We start from the raw sequence: 10,401 nt of genomic DNA, 5'->3' as shown, positions 1-10,401 counted from the left end.
CCAAATGAAAAGTTTGAATTAAAAAAAAAAATGCCGTCTCTTGCATTTGCTGAGAAATCCGTTCCTCCTGAGCCCATAACTCGCGGGGGAGAAGGCAGGCTGTTTCTTTAAGAGGCCTCCGCGAGCGGGGCGGGGACAGCCGGCGTTTCCCGCGACAGCTGGGCCCGCCCTCTCTTGAGTGACAGGCAAATAATCTAATTGAAGAAGAAGAGTTCAGCGCGACGGCGAAAGGGAGCAATAGAAGCCTTGGTTGGAGTGCGCGGGGCGGGGTCCGTGGAAGGCCGGGCGGGCGGAGGCTGGGGAAGCAGCCGCGGCGAGACCCCGGCGCGGGAGCTGGGCCTTGGTCCGCGCCCTGGTGAGTGAGGGGCGCGCTGGGGGCCGGGTGGTGGCGGGCCTGGGAGAAAGGCCTGGCGCGAGGGGCGCAGCGAGGACAGGCGAAGCCGGGGTGGGAAGGGGGCCGGGGTCTGCTGCGTGCTTCTGCCGTGGGGGCTGCGGGGCTGGAGAGGGCGGGCCCGGGCTGCACCCCACGGGTTCGGCAGGCCCCCGAGGGGTCGCGGCCCAGCCGGGTCGGGCCGACCCGACGGGGCATCTCACCGGGAAGGGGTGTCCGTTGGGAAAGAGGGCGGGCCTGGCCTCCTGGAGCAGGGGCTGGGTCGGAGGGAGGAGGATCGGGTGATGGAGCCCGGGGACGCGACGGGAAGATGCGGAGCGTGCAGACGGGAGGACAAGATGGGAGAGGGCTCAGAAGGAGCCGGGGGAGTGTTTGGGTCTGGGTGGCACATCTTCGAAGCCCTGGAGTCTATCTTGACTTCGCCACCTCGCCACACACGCACGCACACACACTCACACACGCAGGGCTCCTCACTCTTCCCTGTGGATCCGACCGGCTCTGTAACCCGCAGTCCATGCACTTTTCATCTCCGTCGCTTCCCTCTCGAGTCTGGCCTCTCTCGCCTCTTGTCCGGACTGGGCCACTGCCCTAACTGATCCACCCACATGCACTCGGCCCCTCTCCTGTGGGCCTCGCACCGTGGCCAGAGGGATCTTTTCCAAGTGCAGATCAGATTCGGACACTCCGCTACTTAAAACTGGCGGACTTCCCACGTCTTGTAGGGCCGGCCTCAGATCCTCACCCAAGCCCCGGAGATCTGGCCCCTCTGACCTCCCCGCCTCCTCTCAGTCTGAGAATCCGTCTTACTCAGTACACGAGCGCGCTCTGGCGCTTCTCCTCCGGGCCTTTGCCCTTAGAATTCCTTCTCCTTGGACGTCTCTTGCCGTCTGACTTTGTCCAGTAAACTCTTCATCCTTCAAATCTCCTCTCAAGTATCACTTCCTGCAGAGGCATCCGTGGTGTCTGACACCCCCTCCAAGTGAATTCCCCACTTTCATCACTCTGGGTACTTCTCCTTCTCTTACACTTGCACAGCGGCAGTTTTACACCGGTGTTGGGCAGTGTTAGTGCCTGCCTATCCTACCAGACAGCGGGGCCCCAGGAAGAAGAAAGTGTCTGCTTTTGCTCCTTGTATCTTCAGGGTCTTGCACAGGGCTGGACACTGTAAATATTTATTTTAAAAATGAATGAAGGGCTTGGCTTCGGGCAGGAGGAAGGGCGTGGTTCTTGAGGTGCTACCAGTGGGGGAAGGAAACCAGCGCTGGGATACTTTCCACAGGGCAGCCCCGGTGTCACAGCAGTGCAGTCCAGTAGGAATATAGTGCAATATATGTAACATTAAAACTTCCAGCCCTGGCTGCTGCGGCTCAGTGGATTGAGCGCCGGCGTGTGATACAAAGGGTGGCCAGCTCGATTCCCAGTCAAGGCAAATGCCTGGGTTGCACGGGCCATGTCCCCAGTTGGGGGCGTTTGAGAGGCAACCACACATTTTTGTTTCCCTCTTTCTCCTTCCCTTTCCCTCTCTAAAAATAATAAAAATCTTAAAAAAAAACTTTTAATAGGCACATTAAAAAGAAACAGGTGAAATTAATCTTTGTACTATGCGTTTACTTAATATATTCCAAAATGTTATTTTGACATGTAGTCAATATAAAAATGTTATGAAGGAGATATTTTTGTGTGTGTGCTCAGTCTTTGAAATCTGGTGTGTGTCTCACACTTACAGCCCATCCTGATCCGTGGTAACCGTACTTCCGATGCTCGGGAGGCACACGTGCGGGGGCTGCTGTGTTGGGCTGTGCAGTGCCAGGGGCTTTATGTGCCTGTGGCATCTAATCCCCTTTAGAGTCTTTTGAGGTCATTATTCTCATCATCTGCACTTTACTAGTGAAAATAATGAAGCTCCTGAAAGTTCCGTTGCTGGCCAGCCATCATCCTAGAGTTTGTAAGTAGAATTTGCAAGCAAGAGTAGGAACAGGACCCCCATCTGCTAATGTGGAGTCTTTCTATACCATATCCTGCCTCTAGGGGGAGCCAAGGAAGTTGGGGGGTGCAGGAAGTGGGGACTATGCCTGTTGAAAACAGTGGTTCCTGTGGGTACAGTGCATGTTCTGGTTTGTTCCACGCAGAGATGATGTGTCTGGATACCTCAGTACGTACTACCTGCCTAGGTGGCTCAGGAGCGAGTCCTTCTTCCACCCATCACCATGCCTCAGCACAGCCTGCACCACGGCAGCCTGGTCCGAGGCTCTGGGTAGAAAAAGGGCACACACTCTGCAGCACCTCAAAGGTGCTGGGAGTACTAGGCTGGGGTTAACATAATGGCTTGTCAGTTCAGTAACTTCCCACTGAGCGTGGCCCTCACTGCGGGGAACAGCCAGTGCTGTTCTAGGCCGCTTAGGATGACTGGGGCATGTAAGTCACAGCCTCATCTTCAGGACGCTTGTTGTTGTGTACTTGGAAAGACAAGACCAGAACACGGAATGCTTAGATGATGTGCGAGACACCGTGTGGTGTGATCAAGAACCAGAATCAGTGGTGCGCGGGGACAGCCAAGTGGCTGCCTCAGCTGCGTAATGTGCATGAAAGTGTTTGACTGTAATTCCTGCAGGTGGAATGGGACTTTGCAGTTTGCCACAGTTCCCATACAGATGCTGCCTGACTTGCTTGCTTACCTGCCTGGCTGGTTAAGGCGTTTGAATTTGTATTTCCATTAGACATACTGGTTTTGAGTTACTAGAAGAGGTTTGTTGAGTACCTATTATGTGCCATTATATTGGCCACAGCTCTGGAACTATTACAAAACTCTCCAAGGGTATTCTGCTAGAAGAAAATAATAGTAATAGTAATCATCATCATAATAATAATAGAACAGTACCACCAGCAGTGCTTTGCCTGTTCTGTTGATTTCCCTCCCCTTCACATACGTCCTTTCATTTTGTCATCATTATGCTTCAGCCTGGCTAGTAGGGCTCTTTCGCGCTGGGAAAACATGGTTACGGTGTTTTTGCAACTTCGTCAAGTTCACACAGTTGGAATTCTGCTCACTCCGTGTCGGGTATTATGCTTAAGTGGTTTACATATATTATCCCACTTAATGTTTACAACAACCGTATAGAGTAGGGTGATTCTAATTCCCATTTTATAGGCAAGGAAATTGTGAGAGCTGAGACCGAATCTAGATTTGTCCCTGTCCAGACCACATGCTCCTAATTGTTAAGCTACACTGTCTACACAAGGTCAAGGTTGGAAGAGACCTCAGAAACATCTAGTCTGACCCCCCCCCCCCACCGATGTAGATCGGGGCCGAAGGTGCAGAGGGCCTTGTGCTTGTAGGCAGTGGGGCCTCCTGTGCTCCCGGCCAAAGGACGAACCCAGAAGTGGGGGCCTGCGCCGTCTTTTGTCCCTAACTGGTGGTGTGGCTTTGCCAGCTTCTCTGGACCTCGGCTGTCCTATTCATAAAATGACAGGGCTTGGCCTGATTTTACAAAACACAATGCTGTGTTGTTATGGGCAGAATTGAAGGAATCAGGCCCACAGCCCAGGATTTCTGTCATAAACCAGGACCCCTAGCTCCCCACGCGCCCTCCCTGCACAGCTCTGCCTCCCTGTTGCAAGCATGGGAGTCTCTTGAAGGGCAACATTCTCTTAAAGTTTATCTATATTTTCCATCTCAGTTTCTGTTGCCTTTGATTTCCAAAAACTAAAGCAATCTATAAATACTGCTCCCTTTAAATCCATTTCCTCTGTTATGGTCAGGAATTTGCAAAGTCCTAGGCAACGGATGGTCCTCTGTCACTGGTGTTTTTTTCTTCTGTTCGAAAGACAGATCTGGGGGCATCCTGGAGGGTGTTTTTGGTATGGAGTTCTGTGGGCACAGCTGTGTACTGGGCACCGTGCTGCGAATTTCGGGGGGAGAGTAGACTGGGGAGCACACAGGCTCGACGAGTCCCTGTCCTCAGACCGTGGACCACGCTGGAGCTGTGGCCGTCGCCCCTGCCACCCACAAGAATTTCAGTAGGGCTTTTCAGCAACGGGGGGTGTGCGTTGGTGATGCACAGCTGGGGTTGAGAACCACTGGCCTAGAGCTGCTTCTCAGACTTTGAGGAGCACGTGAGCCACCCCAAGGGACCTTGTGTGAAGGCAGATTCTGATTCAGTGGGTGGTTCTGCCTTCCTGTGGGCTCCCCGCAACGGCAGTGCTGCCAGAGTGCAGATCACACTTTGAGCAGCAAGAGAAGACACTGCCCAGAGAGAATTTACCATCAGCGGGATCATGAAGGTGTGTGAAAATGACGGGGTGTGCAGACGAGGGCAGGTTACCTTTGCCCGAGGTGACAGGACGAGGAAGTCCACTTAAAAGAGTGATTATCCGAGCTCGACCTTGAAGGATGAGGCGGGCGTGTCCACTGAACATGGTGAAAGGAATAATGGCACAAGCAAAAGTACAGACTTAGAGGAGCATGAGGTCTGAGGGAGCGAGGCGGTGTGCTGTGACGGACACAGCACCTACACAGCTCCTACCAGCGAGGGTCTGAAAGCCACGTCGGCCAGGGGTAAGCAGAGTGCGCCCCCGGGGAGGGTAAGCTCTGTTCTGTAGGCGCAGGAGCGCGCAGGAGGTTCCACAGGGGATAAGAGGAGACCTAGGCAGTCCTGAGAGTAGCTGTTGAGCGGAAGAAGCCACACTGTCACCCAGTTCCTGCAGCATCCGTCACCACACTTTGGCTCTATCTGATCTGGTGGCCTTTAACCACATGCCTGAGTGAGTCCTATGTCCAGGAGATTACAACAGAAAGGAGAAACCTCAGCTGCCTTTGGTGGGATGGTCCTTCTCAGCCTTTGTAGCAGTGAGTGTCAAACGTGAATCCATGCCAGCCGAGCTCCCCTTCTCTTCCTCGGGGCCTCACTGGTGTTCAGTGGTTGGAACTAAGGGAAGTTGAGTCACTTCTCAGAGGAGAAGTTTCAGGGGGAAGCCTCTGTTGAGATTGTGTTCTCGATGAGAGTGATGGCGTGACCTCTAGTTGCCATCCTGGGGTGGCAGATTCTGCTGCAGGAAACATAAACCAAACTTACCCTGGCCGCCCCCACTGACTGAAAAGCAAAAGAAAGAACAAAACGTCAGTGATTCTGTCCTAAAGGGGAAGGGGGGAGGGGAGAGCTGGAAGCCTCACATTCTTCATTCTGAATTCCTCACTGATGGGGAGGATCGCCTTTCACTTCCTTTCTTTAAGATGGGCTGCCCAACCCGCTGTCAGCCCCAGTCCCGCGGAGGAGTCCCTGCCTGGGTGATTGATTGAGGAAGCTCCGCAGCACAGATTGGAGAAGCACATCATTCAGAAGCCACTTAGAAAATGCTTCATTGGACACCCTGACTTTGCCACTTTTCTCTCGTTGCCCCAGCTCTGCCTTTGAAAACCGGGGCTTTCAATTCCCATCTCACGGGATTATCTCCTTCAGATCAATGTCCACCTCCCTCCTGTTTTGTGTCATTTTGAGTTTTCCAAGGCAGGTTTATATCGGACACAATTTCAAGGGGGCGGGCAGGCGAGGGATGTCATCTGGAAGGGGCCGTTTATTTCCGCGCCTCCTGGGCCGGGATGTGGAGCTGCGGCCCCCTTTGCCCTGTTGCTGCTAAACTCTGTGGGGGGGGCTGAGTGGTGGAGCAGGAGGCCCTTTATAACCCCGAGAAGTTCGCAGTGTTACTGAATTGCTTCCACCGAGTTCAACTTCCTTTCTAAAATGAAAATGAAAAGAGTAAGCCAATAACTGCTGGAAGAGTTGCCCACAAGGAGATCCTTTATTGCAGGAAGGTTGTCTGGAGAACATTACTTCTAGCCCTCCGCCCCCTGATGTCTCCACGGGGGGGGGGGGGAGCAGAGGAATGTTTCCCCCTTTCTCCTAAGGAGAGTCGGGTGTACCAAATCTGATTTCCCAGTGAAACACATTCTCACGTCAGATAGGAAAACAAAGCTTTACACAGTGGAAATGCTGTGTAGTCGGGAGATGGTGGGACATGGAGGGGACATCAGGCAATTCGCACCAGTCCCTCTCGTGTAGAGCCAGCCTGGCGCGTGGATGCGGAGGAAGTCAGAGCCGGTGGATTTGAGCGCACACAGCACGCACTGAGCCCTAACTCTGCCTGGTGCTCTGCTGGGTCGGGAGACTCCAGGGCTGTGCCTGCCTGGAGGAAGAGCCAGTGAAAAGAGATGTGTAAGTCCGGGGCCTGCCTTGTAGAAACAGCCGGCAGCCCAGGAACTGGCCAGAGGGTGAAGGACTGAGTACTATGGACGGTGGGGAGCCGTCCTGTGCAGAGAGGGAGCTGTTGCTTGTGGGTCTCCTAGCTTCCAAGTGCTCCAGCTTCACGGACGGCAGACCGGAATTCTCCCTGAGCGCCTGCTGTGGGCCAGGTGCAGAGTCGTCTGTCTTCTATGGCTTTCAGACGACGCCAGTCTTTCTGGGATCGCATTCTGGCTGCGCCACTTCCCTGCTGTGTGACACCGGCCGTGGAGCTTAATTTTGGGGTGCCTCCATCTTATCTGTAAATGAGGAAAATAACACACCACACAGGGTTGCCGTGTGGATTAAATGAATTAACACATGCAGAGCCCTTAGAACAGTACCACGGCGCTATGAAATTGCTAGCTAGTGTCATCAAAGGGATTCTTACAGGGAGGGAAGGGACCTGGCGTTGAGGTCCTGAGACCTGGCCTTGTGACCCAGTCCTGAGTGGAGCCATACGGAAGACCAGTTTCTCAACCCTCCTGAACTTCAGTTGCCTCACCTGTGAAACGGGGATGATTCTCAGTGTTCTTGTGAGTACCCGCTATAATGATGCTGTAGAAGTGAGCCATCAACTCCCAAGAGGCACCTACACATAGCTGGTGTGTACAAGGTGATTGCTGTAAAGCCACCCTGTAGCTGCTGTGTTTCAAACAAGCCAGCCTTGCCTGAGTGGGTTCTGCTTCGTCAGTTCAGCCAGTGTTAACTGAGGGCTTACGCCTGTGATGCTGCTGTCTGTTCAGACCTCCGTTTAAAGTTCCTTCAAAGCTTGGGGCCCGTCTTAGTCTTGAGTGTTTTAGTTGCAGCGAACAGAAATGCAGGCTGGTTTACCTTAAAGGCGTTTCAGTGGCATGGTCCCGGGGAAGTTCAGGTACCGCCAGTGGAGGAGGTGTGGCCGTGGAATCTGGGGAGTCGTCGGCACTGGCTTCTTCCATCTCCTCCTGGGACTTTGTGGTTTCTGGTTTATAGACTCCGTTTGCCTACACATTTCTGGGTTCTTTCTGCACAGCAGCTTCCTCTGCAAGGCTCCTGGTTTTTGCTTCTCCGTATCTTTGGCTTACGAATGACTTTGGCTTGCCCTGGTGCCTGCTCTGAAGCTGACCAGCACCTTTCTGTGCAGAGGCCCATTGTCACCCAACTTCTAGTCTGTGTCTTTACTTTCAAGAGCCTAGTCCAGCTAAGGCTGAGTGTTCGCCTTGGTCCGTCAGCTGTGACGTGGTCAGGAAGAGGTCCCTCAACACCCATGGGCTGCCTGGGCTTTGTGGGAAAGGACAGAGTCACTGACAATGCGGTTTATAGTATCTCTGGAATAGTCTCGGTGGTTGCAAATTGCCAAGCTTTAAAATGGGTATAAATTTTGGGAACAGCCAGGAATCACTCAGAGCTAACTTACTTAATAAAGAAAGAAAGAATCAGCCTAGGAAATGCCATATGGGGTCAGAGTAAAGTGGAACTGTGAATTAATGAGCTTGAGCTTGTTCATCTCCAGCGACAGTATCCAGAAAGGAGTCCCAGAAAATACGGTTTGTTTCTTCAGCACCATGGGAGTAAGGGCGCAGTTTCTTTGGGCGAGGACTTTGAAATGGGCAGTCTGCATGGGCATTTTAAGTTCTGCTTTAGAATCATGGGCTTTTAGACTTAGAAGGCGTCTGAGATGCCACAGTTTAACACTCACATGTCCCAGGAGAAGGAAACTGAGACTTGGGTGAAAGGGACGTGTACACGTCAGTCACCCAGACACGTAGTGGAGGGACTGTGACAGGGTCCAGAGTCCATCAGCTCTAAACCCAGGTGCTGCTCCAGCGGGTAAAATCATCCCAGCCACTGCTCTTTCTCTTGTACCTGTTCTGTCTGCTCTTTTTAAAAACAAGAGAACTGAACTAAATTCAAATGGTCCAAGGAGCCGTGATGTTCAGTTCCGTGTCCATGAAACACAGAAACAGCAGGCCAGTGAGTGATGGAAGGCAGAAAGAAGTCGCCTCTTGGGGGACTGGAAGGTGGGGATTGGCTGGGATGAGGTGTAGGAGGGAGCTTTCTGGGGTGATGAAAATGCTCGCAGTCTAGTTCTGGGTGGTGGAGGCAGGGAGATGTGTGTATTTCCATTCTGTAGCTAATAGGAATATATGTATAAAAAAGCTCTGTGCATTTCATCGTACGTGAATGATACTTTACAACTGGCATTGCCCCGAGTGACAGCAGGTTTACCAATAGGGGTGAGGATGCCGCCCTGGCGCCCACAGATTCCTGCTTCCACCCCGGCTTTGCTGCGTCGCCGGGGCGGAGCCCTCCAACCCGGAGTTTTTCTTAGGGGGCCACTTTCTGCACCGAGGGCTGTGGTGTGTCCAGGCACAGAACAGTTACATGCGAAAAATTCGGCCTGGAGCTGCCCGTGTGGTGGAAACTTCAGGGGCCGTCGGGCCAGCCCACCGCCATCCGTTGGTTTCGGTGCAGATTCAGGCCCCCCCCAGGTGGGAGGGGAGGAGCGTTGGCCAAAGTCAGCTCCCAGTTCTGTCCCCTTTACTGCTTATTAGCTGGGTGGACTCGGGCAGCTTCACCGAAGTCTGAACTTCATTTTGTCGTCTTCACATGGAGGTGATAATCCTATTCTGTCTACTTCATAAGGCTGCTGGGAGGATTCGGCAGACTCAGTGGAAGCACTTTGAAAACCATCTTTTACATGGTTATGTTCCTTAAATGCTTGTTTTTGACTGTTGACCTCTGAAGCAACCCACCCTGAACAGGAGGTGGGCGTGGAAGCTTCCCTCTTTCTGGTTTGCAGGGGATGGCACTTGTACCGCTTCTCCCGTGACCTTTGTGGAAAATGGATGGTTTATGGGAACTGCAGCTCAGCAGCGGCTCTGCCACACATTTCGGGGAGGCAGGCCTTCTCCATCAGTGAAGCCGAATTGCGGGCAAAAGGCTGAACCTGGAGGGGGTGGGAGAAAAAGTTCTTTTTCATTGAGAGCAAGGCCTCTCCTGAACCTGCAGGCAAAGTGTAAATACCCAGGAAACAATCCATCAATTGAGTGACTTCCCTTCATTGGACTTGGAGAGAGAATGCTTCTGCTACTGCTTGGCATACCGCTAAGCTAGCAGAGTTGCCTAGGATATCGGTCACATGCGCCCACCTTCCAGACTTGCTCAAAATGATTTATTTTCCTTTATCTTGGAGAGAAGTGGGGGAGGGGGTCAGAGGTACTTCCAAGGCCTTGCGCTTCTCCAGGGCGGCCTTCGTCCTCCCCTCCCTACGCCCTACGCATAAGCTCTCAGCAGCCCTCACCCTTGGTTGCAGTAGAAACTGAAACAGCATTTCCTGTTCCTGTTCTCTTCCCGTCTTCTGAACTCTGCATCGTCCCACACAGGGGAGGTGTCCTTGGAGGAAGAAGGAGTGGCAGTGATAACTCGGGAGGAGGCAAGAGAGCATGTGGCCGGGCCCTGCTGGCGCTGGGGTCCCTAGCCTGACCGCACGGCAGAAGCAGGCTGGCCCCTTGAGCTGGCTGCTCCACCAACCGAGGGAGGCCGTGTCTGCTCTCAAGACGCTCTTCTGCCACAGCGTCCTCCTGTCCCTGACACTGAAGTGTCACGTGGGCAGATGTTGCTAGGGGCTGATCTGCAGTTGATAGATAGGTTGGTCCCATTGGGACTTGCCGATTTAATCTAAAGAGACGGAAAGCCCAAGGAGAGATTGCGGTGTGATGTAGAAACTAAGTAGTTTCGTGTGTTCGGCTTTTG

General features: G+C 53.1%; 1 protein-coding gene across 3 annotated transcripts in view; it reads left to right on the top strand.

The window, feature by feature from the left end:
• The first annotated feature begins 251 nt into the window (after positions 1-251).
• ELMO2 (engulfment and cell motility 2) overlaps positions 252-10,401 on the top strand; it is a 34,549-nt gene continuing 24,399 nt past the window's right edge. Inside the window, exon 1 of one of the 3 annotated variants that reach the window (XM_037164485.2) lies at positions 252-355. The gene's annotated coding sequence lies outside the window, so the exon portion shown is untranslated. Of the gene's footprint in view, positions 356-4,925; positions 4,947-10,070; positions 10,297-10,401 lie in introns of those variants that run through there. The other 2 variants (XM_037164487.2, XM_037164486.2) reach the window with 2 other exon arrangements.

The sequence above is a fragment of the Artibeus jamaicensis genome, unplaced genomic scaffold (assembly GCF_021234435.1).
Source record: "Artibeus jamaicensis isolate MK-2021 breed Jamaican fruit bat unplaced genomic scaffold, CSHL_Jam_final contig_685, whole genome shotgun sequence".
In the NCBI taxonomy this organism is placed as follows: domain Eukaryota; kingdom Metazoa; phylum Chordata; class Mammalia; order Chiroptera; family Phyllostomidae; genus Artibeus; species Artibeus jamaicensis.
This window is presented reverse-complemented; position numbering and strand designations above follow the sequence as displayed.